The sequence below is a fragment of the Canis lupus genome, chromosome 14 (assembly GCF_003254725.2).
Source record: "Canis lupus dingo isolate Sandy chromosome 14, ASM325472v2, whole genome shotgun sequence".
Lineage (NCBI taxonomy): Eukaryota > Metazoa > Chordata > Mammalia > Carnivora > Canidae > Canis > Canis lupus.
The window spans coordinates 16,707,793-16,721,017 of NC_064256.1; the positions used below are offsets into that span (position 1 = coordinate 16,707,793).

Consider the following 13,225-nt stretch of genomic DNA (forward strand, 5'->3'; position numbering starts at 1 on the left):
AAATAATTTTTTAAAAAAGATTTTATTTATTTATTCATGAGAGGCAGAGACACAGGCAGAGGGAGAAGCAGGCTTCATGCAGGGAGCCCAACGTGGGACTCGATCCCGGGTCCCCAGGATCACGCCCTGGGCTGAAGGCAGCGCTAAACCACTGAGCCACCCGGGCTGCCCCAAAGTAAATAATTTATCACCTCACCTCATTGCTACGACTTCTCCTAATCATGATAGTGTTGGTCTGCCTGCAAGAACATAATACAGTCTTCATTGGTCCACTGCCCACTTGCGAGGACCTAATATGTTTGCAGAGGTCAAATTCAAGTTTCTTGACCTTATATCTGTCTTATCTACAGCTTAAGGATAAAGAAGAAAAGCTGGTGAGACAAAATAATTACCTTTTATTTGTACCTTTTATCTCTCAAGCAGGGTGAACATATATTTTGAGAAGAAACTATATAGGTGAAGAAAAATGCATTTGTAGAACTTTTGTATCGTGTGTCTCCACAAACATATGTATTTATATTTATACATATTTATATATTTGTGTCAGTGAAACAGTTTGTTTCATTTTTAATTCTTTTTCACTTTCTTTTTGACTTCCCACGCAGTACTTCACCATTCAGTAAGCACTGCTTTTTAAACTGTTTTCCTATAGTTTCTAATTTCTACCTTCATTCCATCTCCTGACTTGAAATATTCCCTGGGAGGAGTGAAAAAAAGAAAAGTGTATGTGTGTGGGGGGGGCAGCCATGTGAGGTGGAAAGAAGGCAGAGGGTGGGAGACGGCTGAGGGGGGGAAAGATTTAAATGAGAAGTAGAATGAATGCCTCACTTGTTGGCTTTTAGCACAATTACCATACCTTAGGAAAGATGCAGGGAATAGTTAATTACGACTAAATGAGCCCCTTTTAGAGGCCGTGGCAGGCCCAGGGAGCGACTGTCAGATCTGTGAAGGACTTTGAATTGTAAGCTGGGTCTCCATGTCAGGCAGGTGATGGTCTGCTGGGGAAGCCAGAGGGAGAAAAGATAGCTGGGTGAGAGTAGCCTCAGACAAGGGAGCCAGGGATGGCATTTGCATACTTTTCCTGCAAAGGGGGTTTAATCCAAAGAAAGAAGGAGATTTCAGTATTGTCAGGCAGGCTTTGTTGGGGGTGGAGAGCAGAAGGAAATCTGAAGGGGCCTTTCTCAAAGCCTTGGTCTCAGCCTTGAGGTTGTTCTAGTAAAGTTATGTTCTTGAGGGTTGTTTGCACACTATTGTCTGTTTGAAGATCTTCTAAACCCGAAAGGCTCAAAGTATCCCTCTTTGCCAGCACAAAAGAAGGGAATTGGTGTGGTAAAAATGACTCTTGTTGCAAACTGAACCCAAGCACCCTTTGTTCTTGCACAAAATACTCTGAAGTTCCAAGGATGTCTTTTCGAGCCACACTGAGTGAGTCATTCCATAAAAGTATTTGCAGGCTAGAAAACAAGGTAAAACTAACCCATACTTGTGTCTTGTCTTTGCCAGCTCAAAGAAGTCCTTAACATACCCCCCCCCAAAAAAAAAGACGGCTCAAAAAATGTGGCAGATAAAAAACACAATTTTTTATTACCTTGGATCACTTTTGCCCTATTTCTTCACAGAATTTTCTGAGATTGAAGTGTTTAAGTCTAAAGTTGAGGCAAATTATTTGGACCACTAAACAGAAAGTGTTCTCACCACCTGGCTAACCTTACCTTTTATCTGGCAATGGGTGCTTATGATTGTGATGTGTGTCCAATTGTTAAACCTTTATAAATTATGGTGGACTATGTAATATGCGATGGTCTGTTCTTCAACATAAGTTTTTCTAGTAGCCCACACATTTATAGTGAGGAGCATGTATCTGCAATACCTGCTTCTGTAATAAATCATCATGATATTTATGGGTCAGAAATCAGGAGTTGTTTCAACTGTACTGGTTGGTTTGAACCTAAGTGCCCATAATCCTTACAGTTTAGGAAAGCGTGTACTAAAACACAGAATCTGCATGTTAAAAAAATTACAATGTACTTGTTTATAAGGATAATATGAGCAAGTGTGAGTGCCTTTTAAATTTATCTTTCACGTGAAGTTTAATGCTTCAGAAAATGTGGGACATATATATAAAATTCAAAAAATGCAAACTAAACATGGGGTATAGCTGATTAAGCAGCATATACAATAAAACTTGACCTTAGAAGTTAGGAAAAAAGTATGTAGTCATCACAACTAATTTAGCTTAAGACTTCTTTTACTAAAAATATACTTTATCAAATTTTTTTATTGCAGTTGATACTTTTCCTGGATTTTTGGCTCCTTTGGAGACCTACATAGAAGACCCTATACAAATTCCAAATTAAAAATAAACAATGAAAAATCTGTTTGTCTGAGGGGCTAAAAGACAAGGAAATGTCCGTCTGAGTTTTAAAATAAAAGCTTAAAGGCAAAACCTGTAACGTGGGGAAAAGAAAAAAAGCTTACTTTGAAATTTGCATGAACCAGCTTCTGAGAGAAAAGTTATGCCCTCTTCATTGGTAAAGTAATTAAGAAATCTTTTATCAGGATAATCATATTTTCAGGTTTCCACTGATGTTGTAATACCAGTGAGTTTGGATCACAGGTGAGGTTAGAAGCTAAGACATTGGCAAAAGCCAGATTAGAGCTTTCTGAAGTTATAAATGAGTAGAGAAAATGGTGCTTGCTACTTTCCGAAATACATTATTTTTTGTTATTGTTGAGATCCTGGTCTCTGAACTAAGGAAACTGCTTTGCTAGAAGTGGTGCATTTCTTTCTCCTGCTTTGCATTTTTCCCTGTGAGAAGCGTGTCTGAATTGGGGGGACCTGAATATACCTCTTTGTTGCTGAGCTTGTCAAGCACAGCACTGTGTTCTCTTTCCCACCAGGAAGGTCAGGCCGCTGGGGGCCAATCTGTTTTCTGAAATGAACCCTACTGTCTGTCCCTGGTGTCTGACAGATTGAAACAGTTGTCTGTGTTACTGTGCTTTCAATGCTTTTTAAATGCTTCATTTTCTGGGAAAAACGTAATATATGTAGGCTACAGTAAAAAGATAAAAAATTTTTAAAGGACTGGACTTTGGTACTAATACTTATCTAAAAGACAAATTTAATTAACTTTCTAAGAACATATTTACAGATTAGGAAGTTAGCTGTATGCACTGTGCCTACACACACTCACACATACCAAGATAAGCCTTCGTTTACGAGTTCTACTTCTAAAGACTTATATTGAGGGTTCTTTTTATTTTTTCCAGTTGGAGTAATAAAATTATGAAGTATGGAACTGTTTCAATAGTGGAATTGTAGAAGTGAGAGTCTTTTGTTCACTTAGATTTCAGTTTCATGTATTTTGATCAGAGGTATGTATAAAGCCTGAAGAAATTTGTACTGTGCTGAGCCTCACTTCAATACTCTCCAGATAATTGAGCTAATTAAATCTTTACCAACATTAACACAACGCCAGCATTCCTTGGACAGTGGATAATTATTGCACGAACATGGCAAGCTTAAACTAAACAGATGAAAATAGAGTCCTGTGGAATGGGTATTGAGTTTATTCTTTATTCATCTTTTGATAAGGTTTAATTAAAACTGCCTCTCTCCATTGTGGTGAGAATGAATGTGCTTGTTTTCTTAGTGAAAAGCAAATTATTCACTTCAGCCATGGTTCAATAATCAAAGCCTTTGCAAAGTTTTGGGTTATAGTGTAGCTGTGGGGATATAATTGCTGCAATTCTGTATGAAGGCTTTATCTTTTTTTATTACTTTCTCTTATTTATTTTTGTAGAAAGAAATTTATAAAAGCCCATTTTGTGATTTGGTGTGGAAGTACATATGTCTGAAGCCCTCCTTGTTATACGTTTACCATGGCTAGCTTTTTTTTTTTTTTTTCCAAAGGTGTATTTCTTACAGCCTCTTGCTAAAATGAAAACTGTAAAGGGACACACATTTAAATAAATGGTATTTAAGATGGGTCTTTTAAATGAGTGTAGAAAGTTCAGTAAAACCTTTAAATTCTGTGGCTGCCACTGGATTGGCATCGGGAGTCGACAATCCTAAGGGTAGAAAAGGAGTAGACATTGGGAATTCTTTCTGCAAATACGCATTTGCATTCTCTTTCACTTTCTTCAAATTCACCATAAATATTTTCCGTGTTCTTTAAAGGTAGTGGTGGCTTTTTCTTATGTTGGTGATAATTTCGTAGCATGAGTAGATTTTATGTATATTAATGACAACTTATTTTCAAACTTTCGTCGTGACTTTTGCTCTCCTTTTCCTTTTTTTAATAAAATGAGAGATTACAAGATAAAGGATGTTTTATGGAATCAAGGACAAAAATAAAACTGAGCCTTGGGCATAAACTAGAATCAGAGACTCAAACACGGACATGTCTCTTCTCCTTTTTTTTTTTTTTTTTTTTTCCTATATTCTGATTTTCCCTGCTTTTTTCTGGTCCATGTGGCAGAAACCTTTGTGGACTTGGCCCATGATATACCATGTGAAGAAAGACCAGACTTTACTGTAGGTCAGCATTCCCAACTCCCTACCAAGGGAATCTGCCCTTCTTAGATCAAGTGAATTAGCCCTACTTCCAAATGGCAGTGCCTCTGCTGACCGCTTCTCACTGAACTTTTTCCTCATCTGTTCCTTAAAGACAAGGAAATGCAGGCATGAGCAAAATTTTCTCATCTATAGAATTATTTTTAGGATTACCATTGAATGCAGTATTTTTGAATTCCTTTAATGTGCAGTGATCGTAATCTAGTGGACTGGAAATAGTGTTTCTTAAATGGAAAAGACGAGATGAGAAAGGAGAGTGTCAGATAGACACGTGTAGTAAGAGCATTGTTTCATAGAAGTTTTGTCTCAGCTATGTGTGTGGTTTTGTGTGCTCACGTGCACCTGTACTGAGTCACTTAATAAAATGTGCTTTTACAGTGAGTTGTGACAAAACAAGTTTGAAACCCAGTGGCTGCTCCTCAGTTCCCCTTCGAGATTTCTTTTAGAAGGCAGAGGGAGGGGGATGACATTGGGCAGGACTCCAAGTCCATCACTGTCCCCATCAAAGTAGCTTCACTTTAATCTGCTGTATTCATTATGTTTCCACCTAAGATATCTTTTAAACAAAGGATGCAGTGGCCCAAAGTTTGAATAAATGATTTCCCAGGTCCCTTTTTGGGATTTTTAGAGGTAAGTACAATAGCTGCCAGGACCAGGCATTATTTTTGCTTTTCTGCTCTAGGAAGGGCTTGGGAAATTATCCAACCCTCATTTGGTTTTTTTGTGTTTTTTTTTTTTTTTCTGAAGTTGAAATGCAGTTTCCCTACTAATTCCATAGAAAACTCTGAGACTTAGCATATAACTAGGACAACACTAAATCTGAACAGACTTTAAACAGCCTTACAATTAGAAAAGGGGAAAGCAACGAGTCCTTCTCCTTGCACTTTTCCTGTCTGATTCATGAGGGAGGGACGAAAGGCAGATGTGAGCACTGGTGATGTGAACAAGAAGGAGCCAGGCACCCCACATGCCTGAATAAGGTCTTGGAGAACTGAGGATTGAGGGGAGAAGCAGTCTCTTTAATTAATAAGAAAATGAGCTGACATTCCTTAAAAGTGAATTTTATTTGACTTCCTTTGGAAAGTTAGAATAGGTTTAGCAGTCACTTTTTCTACCTTTGACCTCAGTGAGGGGACCTAGGTGACAAACTGTGTCCTGAAAGCTGGGATTGAATGTTGAGGTTTTTTGCAAAAAAAATGTGAAACAGTTATGGGCTTACTTTTACTTTCTTTGGGCCTTATCTTAGTGGACATTTTGTTAGTCATTCATTGCATTAATATCAGCCTGTTAGCAGTAGCTTTCACCCTGTACAGGCAGCTCTCTAAACTCATGGAAGCTGTGTAGAGTAGGGTTTTAGGGTCTTTGGTTTGGCCCAGGAGCTTGGGCCTTGAGACTTCACTACACTACTTATCAGCTCCATGACCTGGGCTAGATCTTCACCTCCTAAGCTTCAATTTTTCCCATCTGTCAATTAGGATGGGAAAAGATGCCTATCTTAGCATGTTGAGGTTAAATGGGATGATGAAGTATTTAGCACAGTGGCTTGCTTGGTTTGTAGTAAGTGTTTGGTAGCTATTATGAATCTCAAATTCCATGAAGTCTGTGATAAACAAGATATATTTACTTGAACTCTTTTATGATAATTATTTTTGTTTGTTTTTCCATTTTCCTAAAACAAAATGCTTAAAAAGCTAGAATCAGGGGACCTGGGTGGCTCAGATGGTTAAGTGTCCAACTCTTGATTTCAGCTCAGGTCATGATCTCAGGGTCCTGGGATCAAGCCCTGCATAGGGCTCCCCACATAGGGTTCTCCGCTGAGCAGACAGTCTGTCTCCTTCCCCCTCCCCCACCCCGCTCTCTCTCTCTCTTTCAAATAATAAATCTTTTTTTAAAAAACTAGAAATCTTTACAATGTAACATATTTCTTGGTACAAATCATATATAATCAGGGACAACTGGGTGGCTCAGATGGTTAAGCATCTGCCTTTGGTTCAGGTCAAGATCTCAGGGTCCTGGAATGGAGCCCCGGCCCCCCCCCCCCCCATCAGACTTCCTGCTCAGCGGGGAATCTGCTTCTCCCTCTCCCTCAGCCTTTTTCCCCCTTGCTTGTACTCTCTCTGTCTCTCTTTCTCTCTTAATCTCTCAGGGAAATACATAAAATCCTTAAAAAATATCAGACATGATCATGACAGAAGAAAGAACAAATTGGAGTTCAGTTTGGCATGAGTTTTAAAGAAAATGAAGAAAGGGGATTGGTGAGACATTCAAGAGACTATTCTTTGTCATCAGTAAAAAAGGACAAAAGTAGAACCAAACCTGTTGTGCGCAGGAGATGGCAAGAATTTACTTGAGTGAAGCAAAGAGCATAATAAAGTGGAAGCAGTCTTTAAGAAAGATTACTTCAGTTTCATGGCCTTCAATAGGAGGTTTTTGAAAATCATTCCAAAGGAATCATTAATATGATGTAATCATGTGGTAGGAGTGGGAGGAGTTAAATAAGAGAAGAACTAAAATTGCCTCCCACATTGTGAGACCAGAGCATTGGCCAGTAGGTACGTCCCCTGGTGGCCTGCAGGAACTCTGAAGGGGTAACCAGTTGGTGGGGGCAATGAGGCTGTGTGGCCATGCCCAGGAGAAGTGTGCTTTAGTTTAGGTTGGTGTGTCAATAGGGAGTGAGCAATTAAAAGCAGAACCAACGATTCGGGTGTCTCCAGCATGATAGCCCTCTGATGAAGTCAACATAAAGCTTCAAAAATGAGACCAGTGATACTGAACTATGGAGAACAGTCGGCACAGACGACAGAGAAAGGGGGAGGCCAGAGAAAAGGCAGAAATAAGTCGTAGATGCGTCTCACTCACCAACTGATCTAGGACCTCTTCTCCACGCAGAGTGCCATACTGCAAGTGTCTTGCTCCGATTTTCCAAAACACTGTGGAGCCTGTAACCTGGAAGCCTTTAGCAGACACTGGCCACACACATTCTTTTGCCTGAAACAATGTTTTTAAATCTTTAGAATAAGAGCCAGGATTTACAACTACATAGATTCTACATAAAAATGCACATTTTTCGGGGTGCCTGGGTGGCTCAGTTAAGCATCTGCCTTGGACTCAGGTCATGATCCCAGGGTCTTGGGATTAAACCCCACAGTGGGCTCCCTGCTCAGCGAGGAACCTGCTTTTCCCACTCCCACTGCCCTTACTTATGTTCTCTCTCTGTCAAATAAATAAATTAAATATATTTTTAAAAAATTTTAAATCCACATTTTTCTGCATCTCTTTGAAAAGAAAAGGAAGATTGAGCCATTCTGAGCATTCTCTAACTGCAGTGATCAGCTAGGGTTGAATACTGTTTTCTTTAGAGACTGTGCTCTGAAGTTTCCCACAATCCCTGCCACTCTGGCCTGTCCTCCTGCCACTGAGGTTAGGAAGCAGGTGTCTCTTACCTTCACCTTTTGCAGTGGTTTATCTTATGATAGAGGCAAAAGACAAGTGAAACATCACTTATAGCCACATCTCTGTCCTAAATGACAAATGTAGAAATAGCCAAGGAGCTTTTTGTTGAAGATAAAAATCGATGAGAGTGTATTTCTTTATATAAATTAATGTAGCACACTTCCCTCCCATAGGTTACCTCCTTGGCCTTTATTGGGCCTGTCTTCGAATCTTTTCCATTTGGTAATTAATTAGTCAGATGTGTTGACCTTCCACTTCCAAGGGGACCATAAAGCTTCTTGAGGTAAAGTTGATCTATTCCACAACATCTAGTATAGTGTTGTACACAAAGTGAAATATTTGCAAGTAGTCGCCAAGGGACTGGCAGGAAACTGGAAAGAAAATAATGAGTTTCTGAGGAAGAAAGATATTCATGGAAATAAGTGGCCCAGGTGAATGGGAACCAGAAGACAATTGGCAAACATTTATTAAATGCCAACAAATCACATATAGACCTGTGAACTATCTGATGACACAGTTGTATTAGTCAATTCAGGCTACTGTAACAAAATACTATAGACTGAGTAGGTTTAAACAATAGGCATTTATTTCTCACTGTTTTAGAAGCTAGAAAGTCCAAGAGCAGGGTACTGGCATATTTGGTTCCTGGTAAAGCTCTCTTCCTAGCTTATATGTGGCCACTCTTGCACAATGTCCTCACATAGCAGAGAAAGGCAGAGGGACAGCTCTGGTCTCTCTTCCTCTCTAAGAATATTAATCCCATCATTGGAGCCCACCCTCATGAATTCATCTCAACCTAATTACCTCCCAAAGGCCCCAGCCCCAAGTACCATCACATTGGAAGTTATAGGGCCCCAACATATGAATTTTGAGGAACATAAACTATTCGGTCTATAATAATGGTCCCTTCCTGTCAAGTAAGTGCATTAAATGACAGAAGATACAGATGACTACTAGCTCAAGGTAAGATGTAAAAACTATAATTATATAAGTGTAAATACAGTGCAAAGAAAACAGAGACAGTCCTCACAGAGTCAGGGAATGTCTCATGGAAAAGAAAGCAGTAGCTAAGGCTTGAAGACAAGGTGGGATATATATAGTCTGGGGCAAGCTCCCAGAGAGGGGGATTTAAAGGCACAGAAAGGCTAAAAAGTCCAGGGTGTGTTTGAAGTTGACAAGAAGTATAATGACCTGGACAGCACAATACAAGAGTGGGTATGTGCATGTGCCTGGCAAAGAGCAGGAAAGAAAATCTGACCAAAGACCATTCACTGTAATGTCTGAACAAGCATGTGCTACTCTTTTCCTTAACCTTTTTCTCTTTGCCTTTAATTTCTAGAGAATTCTGCTATGCACAAGAAAACACAGTAATCAGGTTTATAAGAATAATCGTGACAACATCTCACTTACCCTGTGCTCACTGTGTACCAGGCACTAATGTTGAGCACTCTCTTAGTCCTCACAGCTGCCTTTTGACTTAGGTGTTCTCATCCTCATTCTGCAGAGGGGGAAACTGAGACACAAGCTGTTTGTTTGCTTCCCCCACGCCCCACTAAATGGTGCAGCTGCATTCCTAGCCCTGTTCGGCTCAGTGCTAGAAATGTAAACTAGTAGCGCCTCGTCTCATTGTTCAACCCTGGTCATAGCCTGACTTCTGACAAGCCTGCTTTACTTTAGATGTTTCAATCATAATCTGTCTAAGCCTATGCAATTATTTAGTTGCTGGTGTCTAGAGGAACTTTGACTACCTCTGGAGATAAAATTAGAGATGCAGAAGCTATGGTTGCCCCCGAAACCCTGTCCAAATTGAGTTAATTAATCTGTAACTCGGAAAGCCCTAAAGGCCCTATTTAAATACAATTTCACTGTTAGTGAGAAGCTCCAGGAACCCTGATTAAAACTGAATGCAGTCAGAAATAAAAAGTATAAATCTGTCTTTAATCTAAAATTCTCAACACAAAAATTTGGCCTAAGTTCCATATTGTTCCAGTTGGCTCTTAAAATACATATCATAGTTATTAGTAAAATGATAACATTCTATATAAATTTCATGAAGGCCCGATTGGTCTTTTTGAAAACATCTGAGAGTTCCACATAAGCACTTGTTTTTTCAAACATATCCTTAAGATACTATTATTACGGGCCAAGTTCAGATAGTATTACCATTTCATAAATATTTCTATCAGAATAAAAGCCTCGTAGGTGCAGTAGGATTCCTGTGCAGTTTTTGTCTCTGACCAGTTTTCATGGATTCAAGCAGCCTGTTCTTTTTATGTCACCTTAAGGGAGAAGTTGAACACAGATCATCCAGGGGCCATTTAGTTTGAGGAGGCACCATTTGAACCACAGCTGTGCTCTCATAGTGATCTTTGGCATAGTCAAATAGTAAAATTAGTCTGTACTTCTTAAAATACTAGTCATTTTGGAGCAGAATGTCCTGATGCCTGGAGCAAGTCCAAAGGTATCATCCACTGACAGATATTTGAGGGCTTTTTAAAAATGTATAGCAAAAGCAAACAAAGTAAAGAATCAAAGGTAAGAAAGCATGCTAGAGAGAGATGATTGAGGGAAAAGCATAAGCTGTTCCTCACTTTTCATTTCCAGGCTCTATCCTTCCAATTCAGTGGGTTCCAGGGACATAGTGGCAGGAAGAGAGAAAGAAGGGAGACTATAGCAGACCTTCCTGAAACCTTGAAATTGTGTTTCTCTCCTTTCCGTTTCCACCTTTTTTATTCTTTCTTATCTAGGTTGCTGAAGTGCACGTGAGGAAAGCCAGAGGTATTTGCTGTTCAGAGATCAAGTACTCTTAAAAACAAAGAAATCGTTTTCAGGGTTTTCCTAAGAAAGACACAAACTGAATGAGACCGAAGGAGGGGTGACCTCTTCTCTTCGTGGTTTAAGATTTCCTATTGATGTGGATAACCAATCTATGCAAAGACCTGTTCTGATGGAGCAGTCTCAGTACAATCCGCGTAGTGCCTTACTTCTTTAGACATACCTTTTTAGAAGGCTGAAATTTAAATTAATAAACCAGTCAGGGCTGCATGCCGACATGACTTGAAAGTTAACTGGAATTTATTGATCTGCAGCCTACAAGCTGTTCTACGCCGCACTGCACATAAGAAAGCCGGTCTTTAAAGTCGCCAAAAAAATTTTTTTAATTACCTCAGAAAAGATCTTTTACATCTTCAGACAGTACTGTTGTTTAACTGGAACCTTCTCCCCTCTGCTCCCTTTCCCCCCCAAATTGGGTCATTAGTGGCTAGGGTTGACAACAGCAATACTAATACAACATTCATAGTCCATGCTCAATTTTCTGCCATTAATCGAGAGAATGGAATCAGGGGCTCACCAGGCCTGCCACCCTGCCTCTGTCTGTGGGAGGAAGGGGAGAGGAATTCAAAAGCTGGGGATGCTACTAGAAGCTCCTCATTTCCTTTATTAACCTGTTAAGAATCTAGCCTCCCATGTGTCCCAAACTTCTTAAGCTATTTTAATTTTTCCCTGGATACTTTCTCTTGAAGAGCCACCTGTTGAATAAACCTAAGCCCTTCCTATCCTGTGCCCTAAAAGAGCCTTTTAAACTTCAAAAGGGTTTACCTGGCTTTACTGTTCAGAAAATGAGCATAATGGATACCCACACTTGCGTCCTTTATAATTTTATAAATTTTTCCAGTCGCTCCTCTCAACTTCTGTTTTTTCCTTGCTGAACAATTTTTCTATCCTCTTTTCTACCCTCCATTTTTCTTTGATAACACACACACACACACCAATGAGGTTTTTTTTTCCCCTCTACATTTTTAAAAATAATACTTAGAATATGTTATTCTCCCAGTTTCACTGGACTTTTCTAATCAGATATCTCATAGAACATAGTAATCAAACTTGTCCGTTTTAGGTGAGACAGATACACCAGTTTAGTACAAAAGTGAGAGCATCATCTGCTTATCACCTTTCAGGCCTCCTGTACTCCGCTCAGCAGCTCCTCTCTCCTCTTGTCTCTTTCTTCTCTCTCTCTCTCTCTCTCTCTCTCTCTCTCTCTCTCTCACACACACACACACACACAGTCTTCCCATGGTTTTATCACATGAAAGAGGCAGATGGATATACAGATCTATCTTTCTTTGAGTGTGCTCACTCTCTCTCTCTCCAAGATAATTTTTAATATTAAAAAGAAAATATAGCTAATGCTGTTAGTTACTTGTAACACTTTCCTGATGAAAAATGTTGGTTCTACTCATTATTTCCCATCTTAAATCAACTCCTCTCCATGAGAAAACACTTTGCCCAATCCCATGTTAACTCCATTTTTACAAACTATCTTTGATGTGGGACCTTTTCAAAGAGTTTTTAAAATTTAAATATATTGTGTGCCCTACTTATTTACCTTCTCAGATCACTCAAAATGATTGGAGAGTCATGCCACCCTCTATAGATATAGATAGAGATAGAGATAGAGATATAGATATGTGTATATATCATGTTGCTTTTCCCCTAACAGATTATGTTTGCATATATTGTAAATATCTTCCACTATATCATAGATATTACTAATTTGTTATATATGAAGTAGGACTATGTGTCTCAGGATCTAAACCCAGCTCTTTTTCCCCCATAAAAATCTGGATGGGGGAACCCTGGGTGGCGCAGCGGTTTAGCGCCTGCCTTTGGCCCAGGGCGTGATCCTGGAGACCCGGGATCGAGTCCCACGTCGGGCTCCCGGTGCCTGGAGCCTGCTTCTCCCTCTGCCTGTGTCTCTGCCTCTCTCTCTCTCTCTCTGTGACTATCATAAATAAAAAAAAAAAAAAAATTAAAAAAAAAAAAAAAATCTGGATGGGTCTATAAATAATCCAAGATAACAACCAACATACATACAACACTGTATGTAAAATTATTTCTTTTTTAGTATGATAACACTTTACAGCTTTTATTCTTCTAATTTATGTTTAGAATTATGTCTAACCTTAAAATGAGCATGTTTAACATTAAAATCAGCATCAGGAAATCAGTCAAGATGTGAAAACAGGGGGGTGGGGGGGGGCACCTGGGTGGCTTAGTTGGTTAAGCATCTGCCTTTGGCTCAGGTTGCACTCCCAAGGTCTCAGGAAGGAGTCAGGCTCCTTGCTCAGCAGGAAGTCTGCTTCTTCTCCCTCTTCCCCTCCCCCCACCCCAACTCATGTTCTCTTTCTCTTTCTC

The 13,225-nt window shown here is 39.6% G+C and overlaps 1 protein-coding gene across 7 annotated transcripts in view; it reads left to right on the plus strand.

Moving 5' to 3' along the window:
- Window positions 1–13,225, plus strand: part of CDK14 (cyclin dependent kinase 14) — a 722,297-nt gene that overhangs the window by 654,694 nt on the left and 54,378 nt on the right. Inside the window, exon 15 of one of the 7 annotated variants that reach the window (XM_025471428.2) lies at window positions 10,777–11,085. The exons of the other annotated variants lie outside the window; for them this stretch is intronic. The gene's annotated coding sequence lies outside the window, so the exon portion shown is untranslated. Of the gene's footprint in view, window positions 1–10,776; window positions 11,086–13,225 lie in introns of those variants that run through there. 7 annotated transcript variants of the gene reach the window in all.